Source organism: Mobula hypostoma, chromosome 18 (assembly GCF_963921235.1).
Source record: "Mobula hypostoma chromosome 18, sMobHyp1.1, whole genome shotgun sequence".
Taxonomy (NCBI): Eukaryota; Metazoa; Chordata; class Chondrichthyes; order Myliobatiformes; family Myliobatidae; genus Mobula; species Mobula hypostoma.
This window is the reverse complement of record NC_086114.1, coordinates 34214752-34229624: the sequence shown is the minus strand read 5'-3', so window position 1 is coordinate 34229624 and position 14873 is coordinate 34214752.

Here is a 14873-nt window from a genome sequence, read left to right as displayed (position 1 = left end):
AGGAATATGGGGACATGAATATTATCCTGCAGATCTCCAGCAATATTGCTCTGTAGCTGTCATGGTCCGGTCCATGAAATCTACATTCCGGTTCACAGTCTGGTCTGCCGACTTATTATTCCAGGTTTTCCTGTTTTCCCTTGTTCCATTGGGTGCCTTAATTGAGTCACCTGATTCTCGTTTTCGGCTGGTACATAAATATCTCTCAAGCCAAGGGTTCCTGGCTGGACTGTTCCCTTCTCCTTCCTTCTGAATCCTTGCCTGCAACTTCTGTCTGCCACTTTGTCAGTATCCCTGTCAAGTTCAACCACTGGAGTGAGACTGGAGCCTTGTTATGCCAAGATAAGGAACAATCTATTATTGAGCTTGGAACTGCCTCTTTGTGTCCCCGTGTTTAGTGTCTGTGTTCTGTGAATGAGTCCCGGCCCTACGTCCTGTTCCCAAGGAGGGGTCCTGACCCTGTAGAGCCCTGGCCCTAAGTCCTGTCCCCAAGGAGGAATCCTGGCTCTGTGTTCCATGTATGAGTCCTGACCCTATGTCCTGTTCCCAAGGAGAGGTCCCTGTTCTGTGTTCCTGTGCTCAAGTCCAAGGCTCTGTGTTTCTGTGTTCCTGTGTTCCAAGACCAAGTCCCGGTGCAGTGTTCCAGCCCTGTCCTAATCTGAGCTTCGTGTCCTCATCCATTTCTGGTTCCTTGCCCAGCCCAGGAGTTTCTCGTCCTGTGCTGGATCATCCCCATCCGAATCCTAGGCAGTTTACCTCGGCAGTTCCCTCGGCAAGTGTCCTCGGCAGTCATCCTGGCCCTGCGTCCTAGAAAGCGTCCCGGCCCTGTGCTCCAAGGAGGAGTCCTGGCTCCGTACCCAAGAGCCTAACCAAGCCGAGTCCAAGAGCCAAGTCAACCTAGTCTAAGAGCCACGTTCCTGCCCTAGAGTCCCTCGTCCTGCCCAAGCCACGTCCAAGAACTTCGTCCAGTCCCAGTCCAGGCTTCGTATTCCCAGTACTATCTAGTGTCTAGTCTGTTCCTAGCCCTGAGTCCTCGCTTGGATCTGGGTTCCGAGCCAGACTCAAGACCCATGTTCCGGGTCCCTGTCCGGTCTCTGGCTTGGAGTCCTAGTCCAGGATCCTAATTCCTAGTTCCTCGTCCAGGTCCCGCTCTCCTAGTCTTAGTCCTAGCCCAGCCCCAGAGTCCTTGTCTCGTCCAGGGCCTGTGTCCATGTCCAGCGCCGTTCCTTCCGTTGCTTCCTTGACAAACCTAGTCCAGATCCTAGAACTTCAGTGTCTGTGTCTTGCATTTGGGTCTGCTCCCAGCGCAACCCCGCGCCCCCCCCCCTTGTAACAGCAGCATTTTCTGCATGTTCATGATTGCACCCAGACAAACTTGTCTCTTCATTGTAATTGCTGTTTCAATGGTGCAGAGATCACTCAAATACTACAACTTTTAATTGAACTTGCCAACTCCGAGTTGTTTTTGAGGCATGGGGGAATCTGTGTTCCATTCCTACATGGAATGTGCAATACTGCAGCTTTAGGGCAAACATTGAAGGATTTCTTTTCAACTTCTGACAGCAAAGTAGCCCTCATGTTATGATTTTGGACACCCACTAGAAAGAGAGCAAGTCAAGATTGAGCAAAGTGGTCATTACTACATCACGACAACCAGTCACCATTTTAGTCCAGTTTTCTGCCGTGATCATAGCTGCGTTCAGAATATCCTGGAGAATGAGAATGTAGCTTCCAATGATACACGTGCAGTCTTGCACAAAGTGTATTGTAGATAATATGAACTTAATTAGTTTTAATGGGATAAATTTTATTTTGTTTATTATCCAGAAATTTGAATTTATTATCTTTTGTCTTTTGTTGATTTTAAATGGATTGATCAAAACTAGTAACAGAAAAAATTTCAATAGGAATAGCAATGTATTTTCTTCTCTATTATTTGCATCCATAGTTAATTTCAAATTAATTTGTACTTAAAAGAGAAATGAGAACAACCAACACAAACAATAGAAAATCTGCAGATGCTGAAAATCCAAGCAACACATACAAAATGCTGGAGGAACTCAGCAGGTCAGGCAGCATCTATGGGGAAAAAAGCACAGTCAACATTTCGGACCAAAATTCTTTGGCAGGACTGGAGGGAAAAAAAAGCTGAGGAGTAGATTTGAAAGCTGGGGGAGGGGAGAGGTAACCACCAGGCAATAGGTGAAACTTGGAGGGGGAGGGACGTAGCAAAGAGCTAGGATTCCATTCTACCATTCAGGGCCACAAACAGTCCTTCCAGGTGAGGCGACGCTTCATATGTGAGTCTGTTGGGGTCATATAGTGTGTTTGGTGCTCCCGGTGTGGCCTCCTGTATATCAGTGAGACCCGATGTAGATTGGGACACCACTTTGCCGAGCATCTACGCTCCATCCACCAGAACAAGCGGGATCTCCCAGCGGCCACCCATTTTAATTCCACTTCCCATACCCATTCCAATATGTCCATCCATGGCCTCCTCCACTATTGTGATAAGGCCATACTTAGGTTGGAGGAACAACCCCTTGTATTCCATTCAGGTAGCCTGCAACCTGATGGCATGAACATCGACTTCTCTAACTTCCATTAATGCCTCCCCCCGCCTTCAACGTTTCCCACTCTTTTCCCTCTTTCATGTTATCTCCTTCCCCAGCCATCACCTCCCTCTAGTGCCCCTCACCTCTTTTTTTCTTTCTTCCACGGCCTTCGGTCTCTTTTACCAATCAACTTTCTAGCTCTTTGCTTCATTCCTCCCCCCTCCAAGTTTTACCTATCATCTGTGTTTCTCTCTCCCCTCCCCTCACCTTTCACATTTACTCCTCAGCTTTTTTTTTCTCCTGTCCTGCCGAAGGGTTCTGGCCCGAAACATCGACTGTACTTTTCTCCATAGATGCTGCCTGGCCTGCTGAGTTCCTCCAGCATTTTGTGTGTGTTGCTGAGAACAACTAAAGCAGCATAACAACATATATATGGAGTTAGGCTATGGTCTCTGAGAACTACAAATACACAACTCCATTTCATTTCTGAGCAGAGCATCATTAAACAGGGCTGCTCATCAGATTGTCCTAGCGCATGTAATTTTACTTGTATTTTACTTACCATATGCAGTTAGTCATAAAGAGCAAGGAATTATAACATACTTCCAGTAGCTGAGTTAACAAAGTGGCCTCAGATAACTTCTAGTGGTTTACCCTAGTGCCTCCACCACAACTTAGCTAAAAAAAGAATCAGATCCTGATAATATTTCATAATGAACCATCTTGAAATTTATTTTCAAACAGTGGAGGTTTCTGAGTGAAGAGGCACAAATATTACTTGCCACTTATCAATCTACACCTGAATGATGTCTGGGTCTTGCAGGTGCAGACTGCTTTATTTGCAAGTCAGAAACGGAATTGTCAGCAAACCACCACGTGTATGCATCTAAAATGGAAGGAGGCTCATTGATAAAGCAGTTGAAGATGGTTGGGCTTAGAGCACTGTCCTGTGGATCCTCCTGCAGTAATATCATGGGCAAAAATTATCGATCTCCCACAGTTACAGCTTTCTTCCTTTGTCTGAGATACGATTCCAACTATTGGAGTGGCTTTCTCTTGCTGTCCATTGATTTCAAGATTGCCAGTGCTCCTTGATGCTACATTTGGGTTAATTCAACCTTGATGTCAAGGCCACCTGAAATTTGGAGCCAAGTGATCCTGGCAATTGCCATACTGAGCACTGGTGAGTAATTCTCGAGGCACTAATGGGAGAAGTGACTTACTGCAAGGTCCTTATGTAGAGAAAATCCTGTTTTCACATCAAGAACACTGTCCTGCCTGTTACTCTCAGCAAGCCCCTTCTTTCCTCATTCAACAACACCCGGTTATGGCAACTAAGAGGTTAAGATTGTGGTGCTGTTCCTGCTGCTGTTGATGTTCCAACGGTGCCTTCTGCATGTGCATGTTTGAGCTGTCAAATCTGTTCAGCCTGCTTATGCAATGGTTTGGGGTTTGCTGATCGTGAAGTTCTAAACTTAAACGAAGACTTTAAGCCCTGTCTGAGCATTAGTAGCCACCTACTCTTCAAAGGCTAGTTCACTTCCCTGTTTATCCTCCACAGCAAGGTTAGCTGCTAATTCCCACTATCTGAGTGGTGGGTCCCCCCTCCATACCAAGAAGGCGATACTTCCAGCTAACAAAGTAGTTGAAACACAGTTCATTTGTTTTTAGTGATAACAGGTTTAAATTTAGATAAAATTCTTAAAATACATTTAAAACTCTCAGAGGATGTCTATCTTATAAAAGGTTTCAAATTACAAACAATTTCTAAAACACAAAGGATTTTCAAAACACAGGTACAATTCCTATAAGCTAATAAGACATGCCAACAAATTACAGAAAAAATGAAGCATTTGTTGCAGAAGAGGAAGGCAGAGGAATGGATTCTGGTTTACCTTGTCTTTCTGTCATTCTTTCTGAGGAATGGATTCTAGTTTACCTTGTCTTTCTGTCATTCTTCCTGACCGTTCCTAATAAGTCTGACTGCTCTCTCACATTTATGCTGTGTTTTTGCCACATAGGTGACATCACACACATGATATTTTTTCAGGTATCTTTTCATGTAGGTGGTCTAAATGCTTCTGGGTGCAGAGTTCCCTAGCACCCACAATTAATGTTGTGAAGCTGACTCTTTAAATACAAAATACACACTTCACTTCACTTCTACCGTTCATTGTATGTGACAGGACTGCACCTAAACAATAAGATGAGGTATCACAGGCAAGCTTCACTGGATGATCTCAATTATAATGTCTGCCATCACCATTTTCTTGGCCATTTGGAAAGGCACCTCATACTGCTTTGTCCATTGCCAATTCTTCCTGCTTTGTAGTAATGAGTTCAAGGAGTGGAGTACATTAACTAAGTTTGGCAGGAACGTATTATAGTAATTGACAAATCCTAAAAAGTACCATGACTATGACACCTTTTGGTCTTGGGGGATCCACCAATGCTTGAATTTTCTCAGCACTATTGCGTAAATCCTTGTGCATTGATAGTGTGACCACAGTAATTGATGCTTGGCTTAAAGGATTCACACTTGTGTCCTGCTCTGAGCCCACAATCTTCTAATCTTTCTCACACTGTTTTGAGATGTTGCAGATGTTCCTTGTCATCCTCACCAGTAAAAGTGATGTCATCCAGGTAACATTGAGTGCCTGGGAAGGCTTGAAGCACCTGGTCTGTAGCTTTCTGTGCATGTACAGATGCTACTCCAAAAATAGAGTCTATTATAGCGATAAAGCCCTTTGTGAGTGTGTATGGTGAGAAACACTTTGGACTCTTCCTCCATCTCCATCTGTAGATAGGCCTCAGCTGTCCACTTTAATGAAATGTTTCCCTCCAGAAAGGTTTGCAAAGATATCCTTCATCCTAGGCAGAGGGTATTGATCTACTTTCAGTACTGTGTTGATGGTTACCTTAAAATCACCACAGATCCTCACAGACCCATCCTTCTTTGCTACTGGGATCACTGGTATTGCCCATGGGCTCCACTCAACCTTGGAAATAATTCCTTCAGCCTCCATGCGAACTAACTCACTGGTTATTTTATCATAGATGGTATAAGGAACTGGACAGGCATTGTAAAACTTGGGTGTGGCATTTTCATTTAACATAATTTTATCCTTGATATATTTGAGTTTTCCAATGCCATCCCTGAATGCTGTTGTGGCATCATCCAGTACCTTTCTTAATTTGCTTTCAATTGACTCTTTTGCAGGGATTGTGACATGCAAATGGTGGATGGATTTCCAATTGATTCAGCCAATCATGGCTCCACAAATGCTGGCCCTCCTGTTTCTACCACATACAAGCCCAATGTGGCATTTTGATTGTTATATTGCACTGTTATGAATGCCATTCCCACAAGAGTTATCTTTTCTCCAGTATAAGCTCTGGAGAAAATAAATTTAATGCACAAGGAAGAGAAAAAGATATCAGCATTACATCCTTGCTTTAAATTTTAGTCTTCTTGAAATGAATGTTACATTGTATTTGCCTTCATTACCACAAAATCAACCTGCAAGTTAACCTCTAGGGAACCCTGCATGAGGACTCCCAAGTCCCTTTGACCCTCTGCTTTCTGAACTTTCTCCACATTTATAAAATATTCCACCCCTTTATTCCTGCTACCAAAGTGCATGACCATACATTTCCTTATGCTATATTCCATCTTCCACTTCTTTGCCCATTCTCCTAATCTATCTAAGTCCTGCAGTAGATTTCCTGCTTCCTCAACACTACCTGCCCCTCCACCTATCTTCATATCATCCGCAAACTTGGCCATGAAGGCATCAATTCCATTATCCAAATCATTAGCATATAAAGTGAAAAGCAGTCCCAACACTGGATCCCTGTGGAACACCACTAGTCATTGGCAGCCAACAAGAAAAGACCCCCTTTAAGTTCAAATTTAATTATCCCCAACCATACATGGATAGAAATGTTTACAGACAAACAAAACAGTACTACTCTGGGGCTAAGGTGCAAAACACAGTACCAGCAGTCATACACAGACTCCAACATCTCCAGCTCTCCTGGGCGGCTGTCAACAGGTGACACTGCAGCTTGAGGCCTAGTTCTCACTATGCAGCTCCCCCACTGTTCGTCAATAAATTAGTGAATCAGACTTGCAGCATTCCACATTAACAATGTCTAGCAGTGTCTTGCAATCACAAGAAATGTGACTAAGACGATCACTTGCTGTTGGACTGCCCACCGCCTTTGCACACCGACTCCTTTGACACCCCTCTAGCACCAAGTCCAATTCCTTCAGTTTCTCCACCAACGAGCAACTCAGTGATGGGGTAGACCTGCAGTGATTTAAGTTCTTAATGTCCACCAGGATCTTGCAATCATAAAAATGTTTTAAAAAGTCAATAGCAATACATATTAATAGCATTACAATAACATCTTTATTCTCACTCTTTGCCTTCTGCCAGTGGCCTAATCTTTTATCTGTGCTAGTATCTTTCATGTAATGCCATATGTTCTAATTTTGTTTAACAGCCTCACGTGCAGCACCTTGTCAAAGACCTACTGAAAATCCAAGTAAACAACATCCACTGACTCTTCTTTGTCGGTCCTGCCTGTTATTTCCTCAAAAAAATTCCAACAGATTTGTCAGACAAGATTTCCCTTGAAGGAAATCAGGCTGACTTTGGCCTATTTTGTGATGTGCTACCTAGTACCCTGAAAGCTTATCCTTAATCATGGACTCCAACATCTTGCCAACCACTGAAGTTAGGCTAAATGGCTGAAAACTTCCAGTCTTCTGCCTCCCTCCCTTCTTAAAGAGTGCAGTGACATTTGCATATTTTCCATTTCTCTGGAACCATTCCAGAATCTAGTGATTCTTGAAAAATCATTAATGATGCCTCCACAATCTCTTCAGCCACCACCTTCAGGAACCTGGGGGGTAGTCCATTTGGTCCAGGTGACTTATCTTCAGACCTGTCAGTCTCCCAAGCACCTTCTTGGTAATAGCAAAGACACTTAATTTTGACTCCTGACACTCTTGAATTTCTGGCATACTGCTGGTGGTCTTCCACAATGAAGACCAGCATAAAGTACTTACTGCCATTTCTTTGTCCTGCATTACTACTTTTCAGCATCATTTCCCAGCTGTCCAGATGGTGCTTCTCTTTTATTCTCTATATATCTTTATAATATAGGTAGACAGAGTGAGTGGAAGAAATCTTGACAAATGAAGTTTAAGGTGGGAAAGTGAAAGGTTATGCCCTATGGTGAGAGGAATCAAAAGGCAGATTATTATTTAAATAGAGATTGAAAAATGAGTAAAGTGCAGTGGGATCTACTCCAAGTTTTGATTATAAATCACAAAACATCATCAGGCAAGTGCAGCAAGCAGTTAAGTCAAATGATACTTTGGACCTTATAATAAAGGAGGTGGAGTTTAGAAACATCGTGATGGTGAGGCCATGTCTGGAGGATTGCACTCAGGTTTGGTCCTCATGCCTAAGAAAGGATTTAGTAGCAGTGAAAAGATTCACTAAGCTAATTCCTAGATAAGAGGATTATCCTATCAAAGAGGGTAATCAGGTTTGGTCTGTATTCATTGAAATGTGTGCAGTTCAGGTCCCAATGTTGAAGTGACTGTTGTCACCAGTAAAAAAATAAAATAATGAAAATAATGGCCCAGAACACATACACTCTTACCTCTCAAGCATTCCTTTTATTTTACTTGTGCACAAGAAGAACAGATCGACACTATAGGAAGGATGTGAATGCACTGGACAGTACGGAGGACATATACCAGGAAGTTGTCTGGGATGAAACGCTTCCATGAAAGGGAAAGGCTCAATATACTGTGTTTAGTTACCTAGGAGCAGAAGAGGCTGAGAGGGTACACAACAGAGAAATGAAAAATTATGAGAGGCATAGTTAGGATGATAGTGTTAAGCTTTTCTCCATCATGGAAGTATCTAAAACTGGGGGCATGGATTTAGGGTGAGAAGTAAGTGGGTTGAAATGGATCTGAAGATCCATTTCAGTCAGAAACCCATTCAAGCTGGAACTGTCTGAGAAGATGGTGGAGGATAGTACCTCCACGGAGTTTAAGAACTATCTGTATGATCTCTTGAATCACTAAGGGACAGAAAGCTGTATATCAAGTACTATTAAATGATGGTCAAATTGGATACTGATGGCCAGCATGAAGATGTGGGCCAAAGGCCCTATTTCTATGCTGTACATTATAACATTGTGACTGCATGTCAAATTACGTGGTGCTAAGGAAGAGAGAAGAATACTGACCTAGTCTTATGGATGGATGACCTGAAATTGTAGCATTCAGTCTCCAGTTCAAAAAGCTTCAATGTGCTCAGGCATTTAGTTTCAGACTTCCAACATCTGCAGTTCTTTGATTTGCAACTAACATTTATGGGTTATTTCACATCATTTTTTAAATTCTTCTGGTACAATTTGCCAAGATTCACTTTTTAAATCAATCAGGTGCATAGCAAGGAAATGAAGAGTTGAACTTGGGAGACCAGTCTTTATGCACTTCCAGAATAATTGTGAAGCACAAGGGCCAGTGACCTTTTAGGTATGTGAGTTGGCGAGTCAGAAGTTTGGAGCCCAGAGTTCATGGTCCTGCCATCGGCAAGTCTGGAGTACGAGGTCTAGCATTCAGGGGCCTATCATCAGCGAATGCTGAGGCTGATACCAAAGATTGATGCTTGTAGTCGATCTGATGTCCGCAAGCTGAGGTCCAGTGGCCGAGGCTCTGGCTCTGTGAGTCTGAGTTCACTGGGGAAGTCGGAGAAGGCCTGCTACCTGCAAGCCGGTGAATCCAGTGGAGGTGGGAGACCCAGGGTGGTCTGACCTGGGATTTGAGGACTGTCTGTCTGTGTGAGTGTGTGGGTAGGTGAGTGGATGGGAGGGAGGAAGGAGTTTCGTTTTGCTGCTGTTCTACTGAACACTATGAGGATGCTTGATTGGTGCTGGAATGTGTGACAACACTTGCAGACTGCACACAGCACATTGTTAGATTGTGTTGGTTGTCAATCCAAACAATGCATTTCATAGAACATAGAATAGTACAGCACAGTACAGGCCCTTCGGCCCACAATGTTGTGCCAACCCTCAAACCCTGCCTCCCATATAAGCCCCCACCTTAGATTCCTCCATATACCTGTCTAGTAGTCTCTTAAACTTCACTAGTGTAACTGCCTCCACCACTGACTCAGGCAGTGCATTCCACACACCAACCACTCTCTGAGTAAAAAACCTTCCTCTAATATCCCCCTTGAACTTCCCACCCCTTACCTTAAAGCCATGTCCTCTTGTATTGAGCAGTGGTGCCCTGGGGAAGAGGCGCTGGCTATCCACTCTATCTATTCCTCTTATTATCTTGTACACCTCTATCATGTCTCCTCTCATCCTCCTTCTCTCCAAAGAGTAAAGCCCTAGCTCCCTTAATCTCTGATCATAATGCATTCTTTCTAAACCAGGCAGCATCCTGGTAAATCTCCTCTGATCCCTTTCCAATGCTTCCACATCCTTCCTATAGTGAGGTGACCAGAACTGGACACAGTACTCCAAGTGTGGCCTAACCAGAGTTTTATAGAGCTGCATCATTACATCGCGACTCTTAAACTCTATCCCTCGACTTTTGAAAGCTAACACCCCATAAGCTTTCTTAACTACCCTATCCACCTGTATGTTGTGATGTGTGTGTATCTCTGCTAGATAGATGAATCTGAATCTAAGACTGCAGCTTAACCTGTCAGGAACTTAATACATGCTTGCCCTTCCTATTCCTGAATTTAAACTACCCACCAAAATTCCCCAAACTCCGGGCAGCAGTCCAACCCACCTTCACCCACCACCTCACTAGGCATAACTTTTTGGCCTTCAATTGCACCAAATCCCAGACTCTGATCTGATTTCCCCATTGCATCCCACAGCTGGAGAGGCTGCCCTTCCATTCACCTTAGCTTTAGTTCACCTTTTGTTGCCATTTTCCCTTTATGTTTGAGGGGCGAGAAACTTGTTAACAATTTTGCCAGATTTACTGAAACTTAAACTGCTGTATTTCATTGAAGTTGTTAATTGTCATCGTTGTTTTGTATAAAGTAATCAAAATTTATATTTATAGAAAATGACAACTTAATAATCAAACAGCATCTCTAAAAATACAATGAAGAAAATACCAATTGTTAGAAGAAAAATGCAATGAAAATCCATCAGTGAGATCTTTTGTTTTGTTCAATTTTGTTTTAATTGTTTATTGAAAATATAAAAGATACAAAACTAATAAATCTGAGAGCAGTTACCTTGTAAGATGGTGATCAAAAGAAAATCACAAGCAATCTAAGTCACCAGACAACACCAAAAACAATGTAAGGGAGGGTACACCTTCTCTTGGGTGGGAAGATGGAAAATTAATACAGTATTTATAAATTTTCATCAAGTAATGCTCCCCAACCCCACACCCCCAATACTTCTTTGGTAAAACTTTAGTGCAAAAGTGTACTAGGACCTTTAACTCCAAAGATAATAAAGTAAATAATTTACTTTAAACTTCAAATTCCACGCAAAACATGCTATTCTTCCATCGCAGATCTGTTTTTCTCAGTCACTTATATGTAACCACTATAAAGTTATGCAGTCCCCAAAAATAGGAAGGATAATGAGAGATATTTTGAAAGTAGCAAGTTGGTGCATTCAGGAATCCACTAGCTGAAAAGCTAGTGGGAGCATTCAGAGGAACTTGTGCAAGTACATAAATAATGTTATGAGTATTGGGATAGCAAGGTAATAATTTCCTGCAAGGGACTAGAATGGGCATAGTGAGTTGGAAGGCTTCCTGTTGGCTTTAAAAATATTTTTGTATTTTCTTGGTATCGTATTAACCACACAGAATCCTGTTACCAAAACAACATAGAACATAGAAAACCTACAGCACAATACAGGTCCTTCAGCCCACAAAGCTGTGCCAAACATGTCCTTACCCTAGAAATTACCTAGGGTTATCCATAGCCTCTATTTTTCTAAGCTCCATGTACCTATCCAGGAGTATCTTAAAATACCCTATCATATCCGCCTCCACCACAGTCGCCGGCAGCCCATTCCACGCACTCTCCACTCTCTGCGTAAAAAAAACTTACCCCTAACATCTCCTCTGTACCTTCTTCCAAGCACATTAAAACTGTGCCCTCTCGTGCTAACCATTTCAGCCCTAGGAAAAAGCCTCTGACTATCCACACAATCAATGCCTCTCATCATCTTATACACCTTTATCAGGTCACCTCTCATCCTTCGTCGCTCCAAGGAGAAAAGGCCAAGATTACTCAACCTATTCTCATAAGGCATGCTCCCCAATCTAGGCAACATCCTTGTAAATTCCTTGACATCCACATTCCTTCATGCCTTCTGCAAGCTCACTCTGTCCATGATCATCATTCCCAAATCGTATAACTCTATTTTCAATCATATTGCTTTCTTCCTTTTTTTTTGATGTTGTAAATGATTCTGTTTTATAAGATGCTTTTCACTCCATTCTAACAAAACGCTGAATCCTCATTTGTTCCAACATATCATCTAGCCTCCAACCGTCCTTTAATTCAAAAGTTCATGACTCTCATTATTGCTCCCCAAATCTAAGCTCAGTTTCCTCATATTCTTTCCAATCATCCCTGATCCAACACAGAGATGGCCCAAGTTTTAGGACATGAGTGATTATGACTATTTGCATTGTTTCTCGTTGCTTCTCCTGCTGCCTTTAACACAATGTCCCATTATCACACTTTTAATGTGCCATTGATTAATTCAGTTGATTTTCTTTAGACAGCAAAGCAGACCATCATCACAGAGAGTCCCCTATCACCTCCTGTGGCAGTTATCCATAGAGTCCAAAAGTTGTATCATTGGTCTCTTCGTCTCGATGATATCATCCTCAACACGTGGTCAGTGTGTGCATGTAAAACGAAGACACATCTTTTCATCAGTATCAGATCTCCTTACATTTCCACTACGCATGTTGTCAGACAAGATGTAATTTCCTGAGCTAATTATGATTATTTTAAATGTATCCTAATTATTTAGATATGGCTTTGCATGGCAAAATTTCCAAAGTTAAGGATGACACAAAGCTTAAAAGTGGTAAAAATAGTGAAAAGAATGTTAATAATAGACTGCAGGGAACAAAAGTAGTGTGGAGCCTGTGTAAAAATAGTTGTTAGGCCACACCTAGAGAATAGCATCCAATTTTAGTCTTCATACTTTAAGGAGGATGTGTAAATCTGAAAGAAATAGATTCGCCAGACTGGTTGACTGATGTGGAATTTCAGGTCTTGGTATTAGTCTATGTTACATATGCGTGGAACAAGAACCACAATAAAGCCGTAGAATTAAACACTATTTTTGAGTTATGTTGGCCACTATACCTGTTGGGCAACTTACAGCGCAGGAGTGACACACCGGGGCCGCCAAAACAAAAGCATGCAGACTTGGAAGCCTGCACGGAAAAAGAGAGCCTTCCACATGTAAGAGGTCCAATCGATTCACCGCGCAATCAAAAGGTCCCATGCACAATTGTCACATTCTCACAATCGATCCAATACAGCTCAGGTTAGAAGAGCTGTGGCTGACCTTTTTGAAACAATGAATGTTAAGGGAAAATTTGATAGCAAATAGTAACATAATAAGGAGTTTAGAAAGAGTTGAAAGAGGGAAACTATACTGTGATGGTATTGGGTTTGCTGACTGCAGAGTTCTAAACTCAGGTGAAGACCTTAAGCCCCATCAGATATAAATAGCCAAGAAGTTATACTGTAACTACCTTCAAAGACTAGTTCACTTCCCAGTTTTCCCTCCATGGTGAGTTTAGCTGCCAATATCCACTATCTGAGCAGTGTGTCACTCTCATTCCCTACTGAGAAGATACTTCCAGCTAACAAAGTAGTTTCAAACACGGTTCATTTATTTTCAGTGATACATGTTTAAACCCAAACAACATTTTTAAAACACATTTAAATCACACAGAAATTTTCTATTTTATAAAGGACTTATAAATTACAAACCATTTCTAATATACAAACAATTTCCAAACACAGGTACCATTCCTATAAACCACAAAGACATACCCCCTAGTTGCAGATGAACCAGAAATCGAAGGCAGAGGAATGGACTCTGGTTCAACCATGTTTCTTTCATGCTTCTTGATATTCCTTGTCCATTCTTAATAAGCCTGAACTCTTTATATTTATACAGTTTCTTTGCTGCTTGGGTTACTTCACATATATTTGATATTCTTTTAAATAGCTTTTCACACAAACAGTCTAAAAGCTTCTTGGGGACACAGATCCCAGCTAGCCACAATTAATGCTGTAAAGTTAACTTCAGCAAGTATATAAATCTTCCAACATTAAAAAAAGTCAATTATTGATGAGATTGTCTCCAAATGGCCTGCAAACTTCCAGCATTGCCTATTTCTAAACAAACCAAATTAAATAACCCATTGTCTTATACTGCACTTCTTCAGCAATAAGACAGGTGCTATGGTATGGAAGTCTGTTCTGTAGACAGAGATTGTTTGCAAAGCTGTGATTTCAAACTTCAAACTGATTACTGCTTCTCATTTATATTTTAAGAAATGAAGACTGAAACCTGCTAATGACCAGCATATAAACAATGAATATTAGTTGGAAGTTCAAATTACAGCTGTTTGATCTTTACAAGTGTCAGCTGCTGTGTTCAGAAAGCTAAGATTGAAAAAAACAACCATAAGGCCCCCTGGCCCAGGAAGCAAATATCTATAACAATGCCCATTAGCAAACAGGTCAAGATCCAGATGGCATAGCTTCAAATTTTTGGGCATAAGGGATGAGATTTGGTTTTTTAAAATTTTTTTCTCCCTTCTCTCCGGGCATAAGGGATGTAAGGAATAATAATGTGGTAAGTTATGGTTTGAAATTTATTGCCTGCAGAAGGGAACTGGATGGGCACTTGAGAAGAATAGTCTGGAGAAAAAATAGGGCTGGTAAAATTGCTCTGCAAGGTGGCAACAAGGTCTCGATGGGCAGAACGATCTGCTGATTCCAAATACTGTGATCTTTTTGCAAAATGTTTACCCTTAAAGTTAACTTAAATACCTCCAGTCTTTTAATCTGGTTCAGACTGCTTGATAATGTTATATTCTACCTCAAGTTAAATTTCAAACCTCACATTCTTCAACAATGGTCAACTACTTCCATTCATTTTACCTCAATTCATCTACAACTAAATGGATAAGAGAGTTCATGGATTATTTACTTTTAATTGAGTAAATGCATCTAAGGACTTTCTGGATAA